Source organism: Strix aluco, chromosome 31 (assembly GCF_031877795.1).
Source record: "Strix aluco isolate bStrAlu1 chromosome 31, bStrAlu1.hap1, whole genome shotgun sequence".
NCBI lineage: Eukaryota > Metazoa > Chordata > Aves > Strigiformes > Strigidae > Strix > Strix aluco.
The window spans coordinates 957,337-979,179 of record NC_133961.1 but is presented as its reverse complement, the minus strand read 5'-3'; the positions used below and the strand labels follow the sequence as shown (position 1 = coordinate 979,179).

The following is a 21,843-nucleotide window of genomic DNA, read 5'->3' as shown; positions in this document are numbered from 1 at the left end:
GTGTGGGAGGAAGGAGAGAGGAGGGAAAAAAAACCAAACAAAAAAGTGTAACTGAACAGCACACAAAAGATGGAAAGCAAAATCTTCTCTTTTGCACTGCGTCTTCAGCATGAGGTGAAAAGAGAGATGATCAGCCAAATAAATGTGTATCTGCACAGCGCTTCTAATGTGAATAGTGCTCAGCTTCAGGAAACTCTTTTCACTCCCCAAACCATAATTAACCAGTTTACATGCAAGAGAACAGCTTTCTTCCCACCCCGCCAGCCCCGTTTCACGCTGAGCTGACTTTGCTACCCCGCCTCTGCATGGCCTTGTCAGATTGGGATCAACTGCCCTGAAGCCCTCGCCAGCCCCTGCTGGGCCACAGACACCGTGTGCCTGGCCACCGAGGAAGTTAGAGGAGAAAACACGGAGGAAAAACCTCCGTTTTTAGGCACCGAAACGTGCAGTACTATCATTCTTGGTGCTATTCAAGAAATCAATACCGTCGTTATTCCCCCACAAGCTAAACGCGGTTTGCACAGATCTTTGTGGAGCTGGAACATGGCTACAAGCGCAACTTCTTTCTGTCTTTAGACAACTCCTGGCTGTCTTTAGAGATGACAAAGTCCAGACAGTCTTTCATGGCATGAGCTTGGCCTTCACTGTTGTTGCTGGAAAGGGCAGCAATCTGTTGATTCTGTGGCTGCTCTGTTCCAATTTAAAAAAAAAAAAAATAATAAAAATTCATAACTTTCAGAAATTAAGAATAAATGTAAACTAATACAACCAAACCAGCAAGATCTTCTGTGTGCATTTTGAAATAACAGTTCATTTGACATCGCCCACACATTTTCAATCTGTCAGCAATTTCTCTATTGGCAATTGTAACCACCTCAGAAATCATTAGAGGAAAAAAGCTACAGCACCTCGGAGAGCCGAGGGCAGGCGTTTCTCACAACATACCAAAAGGTGTCCGGGAGGCGAGACGTAAGTATAACAGATATTTTGGTTGCAAAACAAGTGCTTGTGCCAGTGTTTGTCGTCTCCAGGTTCCAACGCTGATAGCGTGAGGAGTGGAATGAGAGCTCACTTCTCCCAGAAGTGCAGTAAAATTTCTAGCTTAATTTTTACACGGGGAAAACAGCGTACATTTTTCAGAGCAATGTAAGTGTTACTTTAGATCAGCTGTAGGCATTTAACAGGGCTAGAAAGAAGTGGTCAAGATGCCTGTGATAGCCCACAAGCCTCCTCCTATCACTATTCCAGGTGCTGTAAGTGCAGATGAGTATCTTTTACCGGGCAATGAAATAATTTTATAAAGCTGCATTTATATTAAATTGTGTGACATTATATTGCAAGGAGAAAGCTTAAATTCAGAAATGTAAATTGGGAGAACAACCTCTGTGCCTATAGATTTAGATGTATGTATATAAATATGTGTACATATAAATATAAACATATATTTAAAGTTTGTATAGGAAATTCCTTGGCCCATTCCGTACAAGCGGTAAAACGCCGCTGTCAGGAAGGTCCCTCCTCAGCCTGGGCTCTGGATTTATGAGCCTGATCCCACAGCAGCAGAACCATGGCATTACACAGGGCCCCACGACAAATTTCCTGAACACTTCTTACCAAGGGAATGTGCTTGTTTCTGCTCACGGAAACATACATGTTGTTTTCCTTAATCTCTGATAAAGTCACCCGGACAGATAATAACAAGCTCTTGTCTGCAAAGAGCAGATAAGACACCTCTGTTCCCCCTTCCCCCCCCAACCCCAGCCTGCAATCCTGTGTTACTGTCAAGCAACCTTACTTCAGGCTCTCATCAGGAATTTAAGACCTTCAGCTTTAGGACCAGATTCAGAGTCTTACTTTAATTTCTTCAGGATTCAAAGGTATAAATCTCTCCTATCTTATTTAAACTGCTGACTGTTAACTAGCAGGCACAGCAAACTGTTACTCTGAAGGCAGGCTAGCCACCAAATGGTCTCCAAACAGAGCTGATCCTCACATTATCAGACCTGGAAATGCCAAAGTCTGCGAGAAGGACCATCCTCTCCCCATGCCCACAACCTATTTAAACTCTTTGCAGAGTTTCATAAAACAAAAAGTAGCAGAGCGTTTACTAGAAAACAGACTTTTGGCACAAGTAGTTTGCAGATCCTGTGCCCGTGGAGGTACAGCAAAGCACCCAAACCCAACCAAACATTTCCATCAGCCCAGATTTTCCTTTCACAGCAACTAGTTCCCACTGGAAGTTTTCCCCAGAGCAAGGCAGCCTTGTAAATACTGTTTCATTTTCACAGGAAAGTGGCATTAGCAGTTTGTTGGCAGTGGCCACTGTGCATTCTGCAGTGTGTAATTTTTTGGCTTTTTACTGAAACTGCCCTTGTGGCAAGAAAGGCATTAACATAGTTATAGGTTAGTAAGAAGCTCTCATGGTATTCAGGCTATTTTAGCTATTGGGAATGAAGAGTATTTAGCAAAATGCTGAGTACAGCAAGGAACAATTTTCCTCTTCAGTTTGCCATGAGAACTCTCATAGAATTACGCAGAAATATTCAGAAACAGATACTGTCCTCCCAGAGGCCTTCAGTCCAAACTCCCCCACACCTACAGTCTCCTTTTCCTAAGATTAAAGTGTTTTAGAAGACTACAAAATAAAACCTACTTCTAATAATCAGAGTCCTGTTATTTATCAAACGTAGAACTAGAAGCTTTACAGAGAAGCAATTATTTTTCCCCTTTTATGCAGAGTTCAGCATGCTCCAACCACCAAGCAACATTCTCACTGTTAATTACAAAAGGCACGAAGACCTGGAGACTGAAGTGCAGCAAGTGCATAAGAGATACAGCCACACCAAGATAATCTCTCGCTGCCACATGCTCCAGCTGCCGGGGCAACGCTTTACGTGGCATCAGGGCATTTCAAACTGCCTGCCAGCCGATAGATCCTAAAACGTTCCCCCCTCTCCTCATCTTGTTTAATGACCCTGCACATTTTTTTGGGAAGAAGCTTGCCGTAATCAGAGAGATAGGTATTGCTTTTCCTTCCCTTTCAGCTGTCCTACCCCCTGATCTTTTTTTTCTCCTCTTATCCTTGATTATCACGTCAAAACCCAGCTATCAAAACCCTCTAAATCTCTAACAAGGGAGATATCTCATCTCTGTAAAACCCAGGTCTTCAAGTGAGCAAACACTTCAAAGCTGGAAGTCAATGTTCCCAACTAGGGGAGAAAAGCAGGACGATGAGTCAATCTGACAACAATGTAATTTCATCCACTTGTAATTCATCACATCTGAGTAAACACTTTTAGGATTAATCTGAATCTTTAAAGAGAAGAATCAAGCATGGAGACAAATCCTTTTCCAACACACACAGATACAGGCATTTATAAAAACATTACAGTCATCAAGCTAGGAATTTTTTATCGTTTGTTTTCTGTTAGCTATGAAAACCAACAGAGAAATCATTATAAAATGATTTCATGAAAAGACCTTTCCCTCCCCACAGACCATAATACATCTGACTGTCTGGAGGAAAAGCAAGATCAGGCAATATACCTAGGTATCTCTCTCTACTAAAGAAAGAATAACCCAAAGAAAAAGTTGGCAGCAATTCTTCCAAATTATGAATCTCCATGAATTTTGGGCCAAAAAGCCCATGGTAACTGAGATTTAACAAAAGAACAGACCATTTTCAATTCCTCTGATGCCTTCTCTGCAAGACTCAGAGCAACAGCTTCTAAGGGAAGTGATGGGGCAGCAAACACTACAACCATTTATGCTTCTTAGAGGAAAACTTTCACCAGCACTGCTTCACACCAAATTCACACCAAAAAGCCACAAGTCAAAAAGTAACTTTAAACCAGATGGCATGGGAGGGAAAGGAAGAGTGGAGATGTCACAGGACCCTCAATTCATCCAAACAAGCATTTCCCAGGTCTCCTGAAACAGAATCACAGAATCACAGAATCACAGAATCAACTAGGTTGGAAAGGACCTTGAAGATCATCTAGTCCAACCATTAACCTAACACTGCCAGTTCCCATCTACACCAGATCTCTCAGCGCTATGTCGACCCTACTCTTAAACACCTCCAGGGATGGGGACTCCACCACCTCCCTGGGCAATCCATTCCACTGCCTAATAACCCGTTCTGTAAAGAAATACTTCCTGACATCTAGTCTAAACCTTCCCTGGCGCAGCTTGAGGCCATTCCCTCTTGTCTTATCACTCATTACTTGGTTCAAGAGACTCATCCCCCCTCTCTGCACCCTCCTTTCAGGGAGTTGTAGAGGGCCATGAGGTCTCCCCTCAGCCTCCTCTTCTCCAGACTAAACCCCCCCAGTTCCCTCAGCCGCTCCCCATCAGACCTGTGCTCCAGACCCTGCACCAGCTCCGTTGCCCTTCTCTGGACACGCTCCAGTAATTCAATGTCCTTTTTGTAGTGAGGGGCCCAAAACTGAACACAGTAATCGAGGTGCGGCCTCACCAGTGCCGACTACAGGGGTAAGATCACTTCCCTGTCTCTGCTGGCCACGCTAGTGCTGATGCAAGCCAGGATGCCATTGGCCTTCTTGGCCACCTGGGCACACTGCTGGCTCATGTTCAGCCGGCTGGCAATCAAGAGCAACAGAGAATGAGGGGTTATCCAGATACAAGTGATGCTTTGCCATTTAAGCATTTTTTTAGTGGTAAAAAACCAGCCCCTTCATGAAGAAAGATATCCACTTCCCATTTTCCCCTCCTTTATATGCTTTGTGCAATTGTGACATTGATAATCTATGACCATAAGATACACAACTGCAACTTGCACCAGAATTTTTTGTAATGATTTTGGGTGTGGAAGAAGTATAATCTTAAAAAAAATCCCTCACTGTACTAGGCCTACAGACCCATAATGAGCGGTTTCATCCTACCTCAGACACAAAAAATAGGCAGAGAACCATCTAGATTCTTGTCAGCTGATTCTCCTTTCAGCCCAGTAAATCCTTAACAAAGCATGTGATTGGCAAAAGCCTTGATTCAAGTTCAACTGAAAAGCTCTGAAGACACTATTTCTGACAAAAATCCCTCATTTATTGCTACACAGCCATACTGAGAAGTGGAAAAGCAGCGTGCAACCTGTAACTTCAACTTTTAGGTTATCATGGCACATGCACATGCATGAACTCAGTTTATATTCCAGGAAAACACTGACAGCATTTGCCCCTGTTAAATTTACAACACATCCAGCTCCTCTTACAGCCCCCAATCGCTCAGTTTCTTAAAAATAAACAAGGTCTGCTTTTCAGAAGGAGAGAAGATTATCAAATCGAGATTTAGTGAATAACTAACAAAGGTCGTTTGTGGTTAACATTGATCAGAAGCTGTGTCTTAGATGTATGTCAGAAGTTATTGAAAGCAAGAGTGTCAAAAATTGTGGAGGCAGTCTGGGGCCCAGTCTTGGTCCTTCCTACACCCTCATCCTTTCATGCCTTCACACCTTTGGAAATTTGACTCATGAAAATTTTAGTGCTGAATCCACAGCCTATCAGAAACAATAGGAATCTAAATATTGGTCTTAATATGGCTTGAGTCAAGCCCTGAAACAGCAAGGAAAATATAAGAGAAAGCTCTTACGGGCAGCCCCTCACATAACAAAGAGTATACCCTCAGGGGTGCTCATGCTAGCACCAGGAGCACAGCCCGTGCTAAGAGACATTCGCAGTTCAGGAAGGTAAATGGAAGAGCGCAAGGCCAGCCTTCGGGTCTTGTCATTAGGACATCATTAACGACAGTCTTGTCATTAGGACTGATTCAAGTTGCAGACTTTAAAAGACAGCTTCTTCCACCCATCTATGAATGCCACTTGTTTCTGAAATCCCACTGACAAAGCCAGCTCAGAAATTCTGCAGAGGGAAACTCTAGAGAAGCTACACTCAGGACCACAGGCACGCGCGGGACCCCGGCAGGAAGGAGGACAGTGCTCCACCAGCACCTCATTCGGCCGTGCCCCAGGCACCGTCCCACGGGGAACACAAGGCAACGATGCCTCAAGCTCTCTGTGGGGGTTCCACACCAGCCAAAGCGAGTTACCTGCAGGCCCACTGCACACCTCCTGCCAGCCCCCCGCTGGCCCCAGCGTGTCTGTGTGTGGTCAGTGGGGTTGCCAGCCTGCCCGCCCCACACCTCGGGCTCGCCCGCCCCACACCTCTCTCTGGCTCCATCACCCCACCCTGCACCACGGGAAAGCCCTGAGGTATCCCAGGCAGGCTCAGCCCTGGGTGGATGGGCCACTCAGTCCTGCAAAACACTCCTTTCATCAGGAGCTCTTGGAGGATTACTAATAAGAGTAAAAACAATTATCGTTTTGGAGCTGAGGAAATGAAGTTGCAAAGCCAGTGAAGTGACTTACCCGGGTCTTCCACCTCCCAGGCCTTCACCAAACAAAAACATCCCTCTAAGCTCCTTTAATAACAATTTTCAAATTATTCCATGGAGTTGGGAGAGGAAAGGATTCATCTGATCTACCTCTCCTTTCCAAAGCTGACTCAATACCAAAAGGTGTCAATTTTTTATTATTATTCTTTTGCTGGGCACCACGAAGGCAGCAACTTGGTGCCCCATAGTCTGGAGGTGTTCTACTGGTCTCACCTACCCTTAATTAAACTTTTAAGTTTAAGATTTTAACTATAGAGATGAAGTATGTAAAGGAATTAACATCAACAGAACATGGGAAAACAGCCCCCTCAATACAAAGCGTTGACACTCTGGTATGCACCCAGATATCCAACAATTTTACTGCTACGCTCTGACGACCCAAAACAAGATCTCCCTTTCCCTATCTTCCTAGCACACACGCATCTCCACAAATCAGACTCCAGCATCCCTGCCTTCCTCCCCCATCTTCTGCATACTCCCTCTTCAAACTGGACCCACACGATGCCTTTATTCATAATACATCTGAAAACAAGTTCACAAACAGATCTAACTTGGCTTTGATAGCAGAGCCACGTAACATTTGAAAAGAAACTCAGTGGTTTCCACTTAGTTATGCTTTGAGTTCCTGAGGTTAAAGCAAACCTGAAACTCAAAGTGAAACTCTGCTTAGAGTGAGAGGATATATGAGAAGAGGAGGGGGAAAAACCTTTGCCTATATCCCATCACAGTCTGAGAGACTTCTCTGTAATTCAGAGACCACTGCAACCCCTTCGGAGTTGATGGCCTCTTAGAAGTAAGACTGCTACTGCACATCTATATACATGATAGTACAATTCCTCATAAAAAAAGTAAGAAATCAGTAATGGCACAGAGTGAGCCAGTTCAATGTGAAGTAAAGATATCGGGTTATAGCAAAGAACATATAGAAAAATAAATATTTTGTAATATAGGAGTAGCATCTAAGACAACGAAGTTATTTTGTTCTCTGGCACAGGTCTTCTGCATTATTTAAAAAACATAACCTAATTCTTTTGACTTCATTCATTCAAAAATGGAGAAAATTGTTACAGCTATGAAGAGGCGCCACATATTTGCAGAACACTCTGAAATGCTTGGGTGGAGGATAGAGGAGAACACCTCATTAGATTCACTTAGCTGTTCTGTATGAAGCTAGAGGCAAATTTGAATTAGGTGCACTAGCAACTGATTTAATCTGGTTGAAACAAATTGTATTCCCTGTATAAGCAACTACCACACCAAAAACCTAGCTGTGAAAGGCAAGAAGCAAAAACGTAGCAGAGTTTCAGAATCATAAAACTGATGGACTGGGTTGGACTGAAAAAATACACTTACCTCTTTGGTTAAATAAGAACCCCATCTGGTAGAAAGGAAGAAGGGATACGAGGGAGAAAAGCAGAGATAAATCATCATTTTCTGATTAACTGAAAGCCTTAAGGTTTTTTTAGGCGTTCCATAAAGTTGTATCCATGACAGCTGCAGTAACCACCCTTGCAAAACGAACTCAGTGCAGTGCTGTCCTCATCCACAGCAGCCAGCACAGATTTTTCAAGCAGCAGGCTTACCTGCATCCCTCTTTTGAGTTTTACCCGCCCAGACACAGCTCGCTTCAGACAGCAGAGTTAAAATCACCATTGCTTTGTCTCCAGTTCTATAGCAAGGCTTTACTCAAGCTGTTACACTCTAAAACCCACCACTGGTTTGATAGCAAAGTTAAAAAAATTATTTAAAAAATGCAATTAAAATATTATTTTAAAAAATTTAATAGCTCTAAGGAGCTCAGTCCCCCAGTTCCGTGGCCCACACCTACCAGTCTTAAACTCTGTTGATTAACAGAGTGACTTTTAATCTATACAGCTATATGAGAACAAGCTATAGCATGAAGACAAGAAAAAACAGATGACGTGCACATAAATAGTTATTTCCTTCCACTGTTGGGAACAGCATTTAATACATTCACTAGTAAGTGCATCCCTACTGGAACAAAACAGGCCAGGAATGTATCACTTGAATGATAGAAGTATGAGCAAGCCATGAAAATTTTTGCTGTAGAAAAACGTGTTTTCAAACCCAGAAACTAACTTAGCAGCTTCAACCTGTTTCCAATAACTTCCAAGCAGCATCTGCTGCAAAATTCAGGAAATACGTGTATTAGCTTATTCAAAACAAACTACAAAGTACATTGCACAGTCTGTAGAGATCACAGCAGTTTTGCTTAGCATACAGAGAAGCCGTTGGCTTGTATTTAAAAGGAATATAAGCCATAGATGCTCAACAAGTAAACTGCTCATATTCAGTAGTTACATGAGCAGCAGAACTAAAACATCCCCGCTCTCCCACATCACGCTCCCTTCTGAATTTCACACATGCAGGGGGGGATAACCCCAACCAAGAGCTCTTCCTTCAGCATGGGCTCTAAAAACATTTTCACAAAGCTCAGAGAAACTTTACGCTCTTCGACCTTTCCTTCCTTGGTCAAATGCGGTGAAATTCACACACTAAGTCATAAAGTTCCAAGGGGGGAACAGTCAAGGGAGAGCCACGGGGATGCTTTCCTAAAGATGCCAGGCACAGGAAGCATGGAAGGGGGGGAGAACTCAGTTTCAGAAGAGAAAAAAAAAAAAAAATCCTATCAGTCTAAATGTAATGACCTGTTTAATTTTCTAGGAATGTTAATCAGAAAGCATGCAGGATACGCTTCATCAAAATCAAACGTCAGCAACTGCAATTATTTGAGGATCTCTGATGCAACCAGAATGACTACCATCGTGTTTTCTTGCACTTCATACTTATTCCTTTTTGTTTGTTTTTCACTTTCACATTCCTGTTGATGTTGTTATCAAAAACATAAGTACACCCCACATTTTTAACCCCGGGGCTACAAAACATGGCAGTTAAATAGCCTGCTTATACATCACAGCCCACCCTCAGCCAGCTCCAGTATAACCCAGTTTTTGCTAAAATCCTCAGCACAATCTCCCATCCTCTGAGTTGCACTTAGCCCCATCTCGTGCAGTAGGAACGGGTTGTTATGCCCTACTGAATAAGCACTGGAACCCAGCACATACTTAATGCATATTTATGCTTGAATTCACATTAGCAGAAACAATGAGTACAAAAGGCATAATGGGGAAAAAAACCCACAAATACTACAGACTTGAAAAGTCACATATGAAAACTGAACTCTTTGAAAATGACTCACAAAAAGGATACAATTCTAGTACTTATTTGCCTGCTACTTCTAAGCCCTTGATGATGCATTGAAGTCCCATTCCTCCAGGCTTTCGATAAGAATAGAAGCTTATTTCTCAAATAAAAGGTTAAATACCTCACTTATTCTGTGTCTTTTGTTGCTGGAAATTTAAGGAATTGAAATTCTTCCAAAAGGGACTGAGGAGTCAGTAAACACTACCTGTGTTCCAGATGAACTTTGAAAGCGAACGTTGGAAGTCTTATCAGAGTCTCAGCTGACATCAGACAGCCCATAAACACGCTGCATAAAACTAATTACAAAGAATTTTATCTTGAAAGCTGAAGACAAATGCGAAACTGTCACCTTAACTCTGCTGTAAAACTGCCAAAAGGAAATATTACTATTAAATTGACATAGCAAAAAAGACTCCTCTATGGGCTTGAGTGTGCTTGAACTTCCCTGCCCACCCTTGGCACTGCCAACTGGCAGGCACCATCCCCGCAACGCGCCCTCCCTGACTCGGCAGCTATCTCAAGCAGAGATTCAGGACACCCCCATAAGAGACAACCACAGAATAACCCGCCTCTGGAACAGTTTCTTCCTAGTTTCACCAAAAAACAGCTGTCTTTTGACCCAAGCCCAAGAATTTTCCGCCCTCTGACATGTTACAGAAGTCCAAGGTACTAAAATCTTAGCAAGGACGCCATACGCTGCCTACGGCCAACGTGTGTTGGCCACGCCACTGTCTATCAAGAGCGTGCATTGTATTAGATTACTGCGAAGTTTTAATTTACTTGGGATGTGAAGTCTGCTTTTTCTTCTGTTTTGGAACACAAGAGATTCATATTTTTTTAGTTCAGTACTTTGGTAGCACTTTGAAGTTTGTGGCTCTCTTACATATGACAGCTAAAAGAAAAGGTGCAAACCTTCTGCAGGAATCTCCCAGCACTCTGCACCCTGTGTGAAAGGTCAATCACAATGGTGTCTCTTGGCTGTAAAAGATATAAATAGCTTTAATAGCAGAAATTGAGTCTAAATGGCAAAAAGAGAACGCAAGTGCTTTTACATCACAATTCTCCACTTACCTACAAAGAAACACCATTAGATTGGGGTTGCTACCACAGATTACGTTCTCAAACCTTCACACGGCTGTAAAATAGCTGGCATACCTTACTGCACATATTTTCAGCTATAGGTCATTTTTTGTTGCCAAAATGCTAACAAAGTTCTTCCCAGGGGTCAGAGGACAGGATTTCACCCCTAGCGATGTGGTTTCCGAGTTTCAGGAAAGTCAGTTTATCGGGAGAGCGCAGCGTCTTGTCTCGGCTGCTCTGTCGATGCCATGAGGGACTAGCGCAGAGTTTGGACGGTGGCATCTGATTTTTAGAAAAGAACTACGTAGCCTACACATCAGCTCCTGTGCCCTGCACGTGCTGCCTCACCGCGAGGTAAGATCTACGGGTGTATACATTAAACACACACGCACATACAGCGGCATATGTGAGATGCAAACAGCTCTTGCACGCTGATCCAGGTACCGGTGAGCCCCGCGTAACCGAAACCTTCCACACCACAGAATTGCAGCATCGCTTATAAATACGCTCAGCACTTGTTGCTGACAAACAAAAAAAAATCCCTCCAGTTGAGACAGCCCACTTACATGAACAAATCATCATATGACTGGAAAAGGCAGAAAAAAAATAGCTGTGCTTTGGACTATTCTTTTCAGCACAGCCAGCCAGGAACGGTGTTAACTGGGGTCACTGCTGGCACAACGCGTGGCGGGTGTCCCGCGGGGAAGGAGGTGGCGGGGGATGGCTTTTGCAGCTGAAGGAACTTCAAAATAGATGATGTCCACGAAAATGGAAAGCACCGTGAATTCTCCCAGGGCAGCAACGCGGGTGGCATCACCACGGGGGAGAGGCCCGCGGGAGGAGAGGAAGGGATGGAGCTACACTTCACTGCTTCAAACAGGCAGCCTGCTCCTCACAGCTCTCATCCCCTCGTGCTGCGGCTCCGCGCTAATTCAATTTATTTAGAGAAAAAGGGGAGAAAAATCCCTCTCCCTTCACCCCCGGTTTCAGAATTATTGTGTCTCCTGGGGGGAACGGTTAGACCGAGGCATTCGGTTTGGAAATGACTCACTCGGCAGCGCTATGGAGCCGGAGGGTCTATTTTTAATATTTTTAAGAGGAGAACTTACCCAGGTTTTACGCCTGCGCTTCGCTCCGGCGGCGCCGCCGGGCGCGGGGAGCCGGCTCAGCCCGCCCGCTCCCTCCCTCCCTCCCGCCGGCCGCCCCCGGTGAGCGGCCCCGGGAAGCGCCGCCTTGGGGCTGCCCGCCCCGCTGCCCCCGCGGCCCCGCAGCCCGCTCCGCGCCGCTCCGCGCCGGGCGGAGGCCAGCGCCGGCCCCTCGCCCGCGGTCCCCGCACTCACCCCCCAGCGGGCGGCTGCCAGGGGCGCGCCGGGCCCCGCCGCCCCGCTCCGCGCCGCTCCGCCGCGCTGCCTCCTCGCCGCGATCTGGCGAAATTTGCCACCAGCCCGCCAGGATTTGTACACTTCCTGGCTGCCGGCCAGCCTTTATTTTTACAATCTGCCTCTTGCTGGCTCCTCCCAGCACAGACAAAAGGCGGCCGGGCCGGGCCGGGCCGGGCCGGGCCGGGCGGAGCGGGGGGCTGCCTCCCCCCGGCCTCCCGGCCCGCCCCGACCCGGCAGAGTCAGGAAGTTTAAATTCTTCTGACCTTTAGGCACAAAAAGGGGAAGGGAGAGGATGGAGGGGATGCGGGGGCCCTGCTCGGGGCGGAGCGGCCGGTCCAGGCCAGGGCGCCCCCGCTGATCTCGGCGGCCGCGGCCCCTCGCAGGCCCGGCCCGGGATTTGCTTCGTCCCCAGCGAGGCGCGGGGGAAGGGGCCGGGGCCGGGTTTGGTTTGAGCTCTCCTGGGCCGCTCGCTCGGCTGCCAGCGGGCAGGGAACCGCCGGGGGGGACACCTGGACTCGGCACTGGTGAGGCCGCCCCTCGGTGAGTGGGTTCAGTTTTGGGCCCCTCACTCCAAAAAGGCCATTGAATGACTCGAGCGTGTCCAGAGAAGGGCAACGGAGCTGGTGCAGGGTCTGGAGCACAGGTCTGATGGGGAGCGGCTGAGGGAACTGGGGGGGTTTAGTGTGGAGAAGAGGAGGCTGAGGGGAGACCTCATGGCCCTCTACAGCTCCCTGAAAGGAGGGTGCAGAGAGGGGAGAGGAGTCTCTTGAGCCAAGGACCCAGCGCCAGGCCAAGAGGGAATGGCCTCAAGCTGCGCCAGGGCAGGGTCAGACTGGCTCTTAGGAAGGATTTCTTTGCAGAAGGGGCTGTTGGGCGTTGGAATGGGCTGCCCAGGGCAGGGGGGGAGTCCCCATCCCTGGAGGGGTTGAAGAGTCGGGTTGACCCAGCGCTGAGGGATCTGGTGTAGCTGGGAACTGTCAGTGCTGGGTTAACGGTTGGACTGGAGGATCTTCAAGGTCCCTTCCAACCTGGATGATTCTGTGATTCTGTAATTCGGGGTCCTTGAGGAGATTAAAAGGCCGCAATTAGCCGCAATCAGGGAGCAGTCACCTGGGATGTGTAACTCCAATGGTGACACCGGCTTTCGGAGAGCCACTCGTTAATTTAAAGCACTGAGATTTTTAAGTGTTTAGAGGAGACGGATCAAATTTGTAAGATGGGATCGTTTTCTCTCGCTGCTTTTGTGAATTAGTTTACCCACGGTACTGCTGATGCTTGGTAAGCCAGTGCGCTGCTTGGGAAGAGAATTCAAACCGTAACTTTACCACTGAGTTGCACCTGGCCTTAAAATGAGAAAAGCTGATGCTGCTCTGGAGTCAGTGCATTAGTCCATCAGCCCATGTGGGGATCCTTTAGCACTTTTAAGTCGCTCTGTAGATACCCATAGCAGGCTGAGGTGAGAACGCTTGCTGGATGTGTTTGTAGCAGAGGTATTCTGTCACGCTTCCTCCTTTTCTAGCTCTAGATGTGTAAAACAAAGGCTCACTGTGAAGCTTACCTGCTGCCCATTGCTACTACTAATTATACAAACAGGATTTGCTGTTAGGAATGTGAAATCAGTACCTGGGGCTTGCAGACATGACTTTACTGCAAACTCTGGACACATCCAAAACCACGTTTCTTGTCCCAGCCTGATGTGGCGTATGATGCGAGTCGATACCTATCCAGCACATGCTGTTAATCTGCTAACAGCAGTGCAGACTGTCATTCATTCTGCATCAGCTTTTCGAGCCAACAGTTACTGGTTTTTTGGTTTCAGTTTCGTTGCACGGTGGTCCCAATCTGTGGCTCGTGATACGGCGGTGAAGTGGCCGCCACTGTGGGTACATTGAGCGCAGAAGCAAGGATGTGATTTATCGAGCTGAACTGTTCTCCGTGGGCCAGCCAAGACCTAAGGAATTTGCAGGTGAAGGGAATGGTGACCTGGCGTACCTGGTCAGGTGCCATGCTCCATCTGAGAGAAATTATCAGGTTTTCTAAAAAAAACCCAGCACACAAGTTGTCATCTTTCCCCAAATTTTAACTCACATGGTTATGAATCAAAACTTGACCATGCATTTCAGGGCTGGGACAAATACCCGCACATGCAGAGTTGTGGAACTCCGGGTTTAAAGCTGTTCACCATACCCATGTGGTTCTAGCTTCAGGACTCACTGAGGGACATAATGCCACAACACGGGCTCAGTGGGACCATCCTGATGTATGGCTGGACCCCAGCTTGTGGGAGAGGGAGGAAAGAGCTGAAAAGGCCCCCCTGCCACTGCACTGGGAGGAAGGGGGAGGTCCCCTTTGATTTCCTCATTAGGAAGAAGCGAGGCTTCTGTGGAAAGGAAAGAGTCCTTGTCACTGGGAGGGAGGGCCCCCAGTTATACCCTGCAGAAGCACAGGTACTAGGAAGACTTTAATATATAGCAAGGGAAGACATGAAAAACAACTTGAAACATTAGCCCAGCAGAGAGAGATAAAAGACTTAGGTGGGATTCATTTTACCTAACTTTAGCTATCTGGGATTATACAAAACACACGTAGCTTTCAAAGTTAGGCAAGGTAAATCCTGCCCTAAAGCTTACCCGAGTGGAATAGGGTTGCAGTGAAAGGGATCTGAAGAGAAAAGAGTTCTGTTTAGATTGACAGATGAGAAAAATAGCCTTTAATAACTCCTTTTTCCTTTTAGCTTTGGTTAGAGCAAAAAGAGGAGAATATGGTTTCCAAAGAAAGCTCCTTGTCTTACACAGACATGTGATAATCTACAGACATCTGCTCTCATCACTGAAGCCAACCCATGGTGCAAATGGACTGCTGTGAGCTTTGTGTGAGAGGAGTCGACTCTTCGGTGGCCTTGTTCAAACCTACAGCAGCATCTCAGAGAACTGAAAAGCAGGCAGGTTGACAACATCAGCGATGTTGCTGCAGATATTTATAGAATGAACAGATATGTGAAAAATAGCTACAGCCTGAATTTTGTTTTTGACACTGCCTCAACACCACACATCCTCTCTGCAGCACACGCTATAACACACACGTCCTGCTCTCACAAAGCCTGGTGTTCAATAAGAGCCAAACCACAAGAGCTGTGACTAATAGATGTGACCTTTTATTGGTTTTCTTTATAATGCTCTTGATGATGGGATGAATCCAAAACATATCGCCTTCACTTTGGCTGTGTGATCCAACAAATCTTCAGCATCACGTGCTTCCCAGAAATGAGTTCTGGGAAAAGACCCACAGTGTGGTCTGTGAGGAGGGCAATTAGGAGAGTCGTAATTTCTGAGGAGCATTCCTGATTCTGGCACTAATTTTCAAAGAGCTGAGGGTTGCAGCTGAACCAGGTTAAGAGGTCACTGTCCTTTGGTTTATTCGTATCCAATCCACCAAAGATCTCTCTCCCTTTCCATCAGCTGGGATGGCTCCTGCTGAGAGTGAGCGCAGGCACACAAGCAAGCAAAAATTGACTTCAACTAAAGTGGATGATTTTGACAGCAAAGGATTAGGCAGTAGCTACACCTGAAGTTCCCTTGCAGGTTCTAGCACAGAGTGTGGGGCAGATGGCTGGGGATAAGCTGGGAGCAGCAACCTCCCATCGCAGCTCAGACAGTGAGGACAGTTCTGGCAGACCTCAGTGACACTGTGCAAATTATTTAACAGTGTGGTTCACCTTTCTCTTGGGGCTGTAGTGAAAAAATTCTATGTATCAGTGATGCTATGAAGCCTAAACAACTCCTGCAAAGAGAACAAAAAAATTTTTTTTTCTCTAGTTGTCTTTTAATATTCATTTTTATGGTTTCAAGCTTGGGGAGGGGAGGAGGAGGGAAGGAAACACCTCCAAGCTGTGGGGTTGAGGATACATTATTCTATTAATTTTACAAGTCAAAGCTCTGGCACAAAAGATGTTCAGGAAACAAAATGTAATTCCACAAGGAAAAATGCAGCTATACTACATCTGGTGAAAAATAATTCAAATCACAGCTATTCATTGTGAAGAAGGATTCTCAGAAGCTGTAACACTGAAAGAGACCTACAATAGCAGGAGAGCAGACAGTAAATTAGACATGCCTGTAATCTGAGATGACAGGAGGGAAAAAAAAAAAAAAAAAAAGAAAACAATGGGATAGTACAGCTCATAAACAGAAACTGTAACAAAGGCCTCTGTTAGTGATATTGTAGTGTAAACCCCCTGGAATACTGCATTCAGTCCTGAACATCTTCTCATCAAAAAGACATCAGCAGACATAAAGGAATTAATTTTTAAAAAAGTAGAAGTGATGAGGATTGATTAAGAGACACTGTCGTATGAGTTGAAAGAGCTGCGCATGGCGTGTGGGACACAAAGCTACAAAAAGTAGGCACCGTGGGAGAACAAGTATTCAGGTTTGGAGAAGTGAGAGCATTATTATTGTGAGGAAGGAGAAACTAGGATGAAATGAGGCAAAAAGATTAGGATGAGTACTGTTACAATGGCTTGGCTGTAAAATCCACTGCTTGGTGGAGCAGTTGCTCCGGGTGACTTCTTCTTGTGGTATTTTAAATAAGCACAACACTAGTGTTTATCCCTCGGCCTACCAAGCACAGTGGGCTAGTTGATCTTTTATAAAGGAATTTTCCATCTCTAATTTCTGTATTTCTGAAGCTTCCTCCTCTGTAGAGCACTCTTTGTCACGTCAGTGGCAAACCTCCGAGGAGAAGACAAACAAACTAGCCCACAGGGAGAGAAGATCTAAACGAAGAAAAGAACTAAAGCATGTTTGTGTGTGATACTTCACAGTCACACCACAAATCATAGCCAGGCAATGGCAGTGGCAAGCAGTTTTCCTTATACTGACCTCTGCTAGAAGCCATAATATAAATTTCCAAAGGACACAAGCAAGCAGAACAGACCCTTCCTTCCATCCGCCTGCTTTAATTCTTCCCATCCCACCCCTGACGTCATTTATCTCTTCAGCATCTCCATCCGCTCCATTTCCCTCTTGCCTTTCATCCCCAAGGTCAGTAAACTGAATGTTTAAATTCCTTACTTGGAATCCTATACATCCATCCTAAACCCTCTGCAATCCAGTTTCTATACCTTAGGCATCAGAGGGGTATGTCACATTTTCTAAACCCAACGTTTCAGTCAGTCCTCAGAGCAGTTCCCATCTTCTCCGATGCATCGGAGACACAGGGCTGTCCTTTTGCCTTTTGTTTTCCCTGATGGGCCTCTTGTGTTTTCTTCTACCTCCTTAATTGCTTCACCACTGTATCCTCCTTCAGCTTCATAAGGGATGGCTTTTTCTTTTGGCCACTTTTTTTCTCCTTCAGCTTGTCTCCAGGCAGTTTCACTGTTTAACTGTTCACAGTTTAACTACCAGTGCATGGTTGTACTCTCTACTCCAGCCCTATCTCTTCCTTTACCAGTTTGCTATACTACGCTATAAATGCCCCCTTCGTCCCCCACCCCCCACTGCCATCTATACACATTTATTTGGGCATTGTTTTTAACTGAGACCTTCCTTTCTCTAGGTCCTCATATTCAGGCAATGTCTAAATTTTACTTTCTGTGTGTCTTCTTTCAATGATGTCCTTACTTATCCACAGAGCAACACATCTCAGCCTGACTTTAGTCACTTCATATCAAAATTACCATGATATCTTTTCTTCCAGCTTTCAAAAATATAATCTTCACTCATATCTATGCAGAATGGTGCTACAAATGTCATTGCCCTCACCTGTCACACTGAAAGCAATAGCTTTTACTTTCCATCCCCCTCTCAGCCCATCCTTCTCTACTTATCACCACAGCTCTCAGCCTGTCTTTGTGTTACTGTGGTTTCTCGCATCATAGCTTCCCCGAAATTAGCTGTGATTGCCACTGAAAAAGGCCATCTCACACTCACACTAGCTTTGGCCCTTAGCTCTGCCCAGCACTGTCCCTGCCTTGTGCCATCAAATATCTATGTGACCGCACAGCGAATTGGATCGGGAAGATTAAATGAGTTACAAAATGACACTGTCCTCGCTGCCTACAAGGAGCTTGACCCGACTCTGTTCTGTTGATGGCACTGGGAAAAGGCACTTGGACCCATTGTTGTGTGACTCACCAGCCTACAAGCCCAGGCGACCCTCAGTGTGTGCCCTCAGTGTGAGGAAAGCCCCAAAAGCAGCACTGCAGGCTTCTCCGCCCCGTGCGCTGCCTTGTTGTAAGCCATGGGGCTCACTTTGGGGTCATTTACGATCTGTAGGCTGGGCCAGTAAAGAGGTCACCACAGTCGATGATTTTGGCAAGGTGGCCAACGGCTCAGTTACCATCTGTGGAGAGGTCTGACATTTCGTGTATCAGCTGTCTGCTGGCAACAGCTTTGGGCTGTATTGTCTTTCAAAGCCACACACCCAGAAGAGTATGCACGTGGTATAAGACATCTTTCTTATGGCAAAACAAGTGAATCACTAGGTGTTAGATGACTCTTATTGGTGAACGGATGCCAAATCACGCTGTTCTCATTACAGGAGGTTTCTAAGGTACCTTCCTTTATTCATCCCTGACTTGCTGTGATTCATCTGTTGGTTTTCAGTCTGTCTTTTTTTCACTTCCTACACCTCACTGGCTGACCATGCTATGCTCTGCGGGACAGAAGCACTCCCATGCGCTGAACACCGCTACCAGGGGTAGAGCTGCCTTAAGTGAGAAAAAACAGCCTTTCCTCCTTAAAACACCTAAATGCATTCAGCACCATCACTCTGATGTAGCTCACGGAGCCATCTGAAGTCAACAAATCTGTGTGGACGCAGCAGAAGGACACGTTCTCCTCCTGAGCTGACTGGCACAAGAAGCAGTTTAGTTGGGGGCCAAGCAGAAATCCTGTGTCACACCAGAAGTGATCACAGTGGCTCTGCCTATATTTATATTCAGAAAGAATGCGGGAGAGACTTGAACCCTCCCAGCCGGCCCACAGTTGGTGGGATGATGAGCCAACATGCCTTTTCCCTTCGGAGCAGGTTTCTCATTTGTTCTCACGTGGTTTATGCTGCTGATTCGGCGCAGTCGCTGACAGCTCAGCCTCACCTCCCGGGGTGACCCTGCCTTGCTGGATAAAGGCAGGAACGACAGAACGCAGCTGGGTGCCCTGGTCTGAATTTACAGGTTTACAGCTCGGTGCTTATTTATTTGCCTGCTCTTGACTCCCACTGTAAATGCCAGGTCATTTCTTCCAGACGCAGCAGTGCTGAGGTTGAGCCAAATGGAAGATGCCTTTAGTAGCTAAAGGATCTTATTTTGTCTGTCCCCAGAATGGAGTTGTGCTGTGGGGGAGAAGGCTGGAGGGTGTCCAGCCTTCGGCCTTTCAGAGTTTTTCTACACAGAGAAAGGGACTGGCACAATTAGTGAGTTATAACTCTCTAACTATATCCCTCCTCCTTGAGCAGTTAAACTCCTTGAATAGATGCTCTTGTCTGGCATAGGAGTGTTGGTGACTTCTGGCCTAGAAGTGATTGGCACAGTGAGGCTGTACTGTAGGAGTACAGTAGAGAGGCTGAGAAGGTTTGGTGGACAAATGGGGGCATTTGAAAGGCGAACTGCGTTTGAATATACATAGTAAGAGTAAAATGCAAATACCCAGAATATGCACAGCTTGTGGTCATTATGTGGATGGTAAAGTGAAAGACAGCTTCATGGAGATCATGGAGATGCTTCTGATCCCAAATTATCTATTGTTATCTTTGTACCACAAAGGCACCATAAAGCGAAAGGAAGGATAAAGTTGTGTAAAAGGAAGCTGTGGCTGCCCCTTCCCTGGAAGGGTTCAAGGCCAGGTTGGACGGGGCTTTGGGCAACCTGGGCTAGTGGAAGGTGTCCCTGCCCATGGCAGGGGGGGTGGAACTAGATGATCTTTACGGTCCCTTCCAACCCAAACCATTCTATGATATAAGATGCTAAAAGTCCTGCTTAAATGAAGCTGCAGACTGTGTATCAATCTGCTGCACAGGATGAGACTTTGCAAGCCAGGAGGGCCTGTGCACTTGTGGAATTCAGTTTGCGATTGACAGAATAAATGTATTTAACTAGAGAATCCCATATGCATGTGTTCGTATGTCTTAAGAGCAATACTGTATGGTGGCCAAATGGCTCTGTGTACAGACACGCTCTCCTCCAGAGAGCTACCCGGGTGTCTGAACACCAGCTGTGGAATCTGTGTCTAGGGCTCTGCAGTTGTGTGGAAGAGGGTCATATCCTAACTGCGCCAATATGAAGCTGGGCAAATCGATCTGACACATCTCCAGTTCTCAGAATTTTTCTCAGTCTCTCAGGTTTTTGATTTATTTTCAGAAACTCTCCACAGAGACTGTTCTTTATGGGGAATTCATCCTTCTGCCAGGCCAGACTGGAATTTCAGCCATTCATAAAGGAAATCTGAGATTTTGTGTGTGTGTGTAGTGCCAGCTCACTAGAACAGAAGCAGGGCCAACACTTGGACTTTGCAACCAAAAAATTCAACAAATAAAACAGCCTGCCTCTTTTCCTTCCTTTCCTCCCTCCCTCCCTCCCTCCCTCCCTCCCTCCCTCCCTCCCCCACTATTTTCACACCTTGCTGAAACATGTGAAATCAAAATGGCAAAAACATTCCAAGTATGGATTATTATTCACCGGATCCATGAGCTCCCTCTGCAACAGAAAGTGCGTCTGCTAGGTCATGGCTAAGGAAAGGCAAAGTCCTGGACTGTGGAAAAAAATAGCTTTAATGAGAGCTCAGTGAAGGAACGCCTGGGTCAGCACAGATCCACCAAATGAGGCACGGATGCAAAGACCGACAGACTCTTGTGAAGGGACTCTGTCTTAGGCTGCACCCAGCGTGTGGGGTTGCTCAGCACGGGAGAGGTGAGGTTCAAGAAGGGAAGGCTGGGTTCTGCACTTGGGCCACACCAACCCCCAGCAGCGCTACAGCCTTGGGGAGCAGTGGCTGGAGAGCTGCCAGTCAGAGAGGGACCTGGGGGGGGGGGATTGCCAGCCGGCTGAACAGGAGCCAGCAGTGTGCCCAGGTGGCCAAGAAGGCCAATGGCATCCTGGCTTGCATCAGAAATAGTGTGGCCAGCAGGGACAGGGAAGGGATCTTGCCCCTGGACTCGGCACTGGTGAGGCCGCCCCTCGATGAGTGGGTTCAGTTTTGGGCCCCTCACTCCAAAAAGGCCATTGAATGACTCGAGCGTGTCCAGAGAAGGGCAACGGAGCTGGTGCAGGGTCTGGAGCACAGGTCTGATGGGGAGCGGCTGAGGGAACTGGGGGGGTTTAGTCTGGAGAAGAGGAGGCTGAGGGGAGACCTCCTGGCCCTCTGCAACTCCCTGAAAGGAGGGTGCAGAGAGGGGGGATGAGTCTCTTTAACCAAGTAACAAGCACCAGGACAAGAGGGAATGGCCTCAAGCGGCGCCAGGGCAGGGTCAGACTGGCTCTTAGGAAGGATTTCTTTGCAGAAGGGGCTGTTGGGCGTTGGAATGGGCTGCCCAGGGCAGGGGGGGAGTCCCCATCCCTGGAGGGGTTGAAGAGTCGGGTTGACCCAGCACTGAGGGATCTGGTGGGGTTGGGAACGGTCAGGGTGAGGTTCATGGTGGGGCTGGAGGAGCTTCAAGAGCTTTTCCAACCGAGATGATTCTGTGATTCTGTGATTTTGGAAGTGACAGGCAAGTGCAGCTACGCGTTCTCTGACAGATCTGTTTTCACCACGAA

The 21,843-nt window shown here is 46.6% G+C and overlaps 1 protein-coding gene across 3 annotated transcripts in view; it reads right to left on the bottom strand.

The window, feature by feature from the left end:
• PRR5L (proline rich 5 like) overlaps window positions 1–12,107 on the bottom strand; it is a 43,288-nt gene extending 31,181 nt beyond the window's left edge. Inside the window, exon 1 of one of the 3 annotated variants that reach the window (XM_074809800.1) lies at window positions 12,054–12,107. The gene's annotated coding sequence lies outside the window, so the exon portion shown is untranslated. Of the gene's footprint in view, window positions 1–485; window positions 1,092–12,053 lie in introns of those variants that run through there. The other 2 variants (XM_074809799.1, XM_074809798.1) reach the window with 2 other exon arrangements.
• Window positions 12,108–21,843: the final 9,736 nt, after the last annotated feature.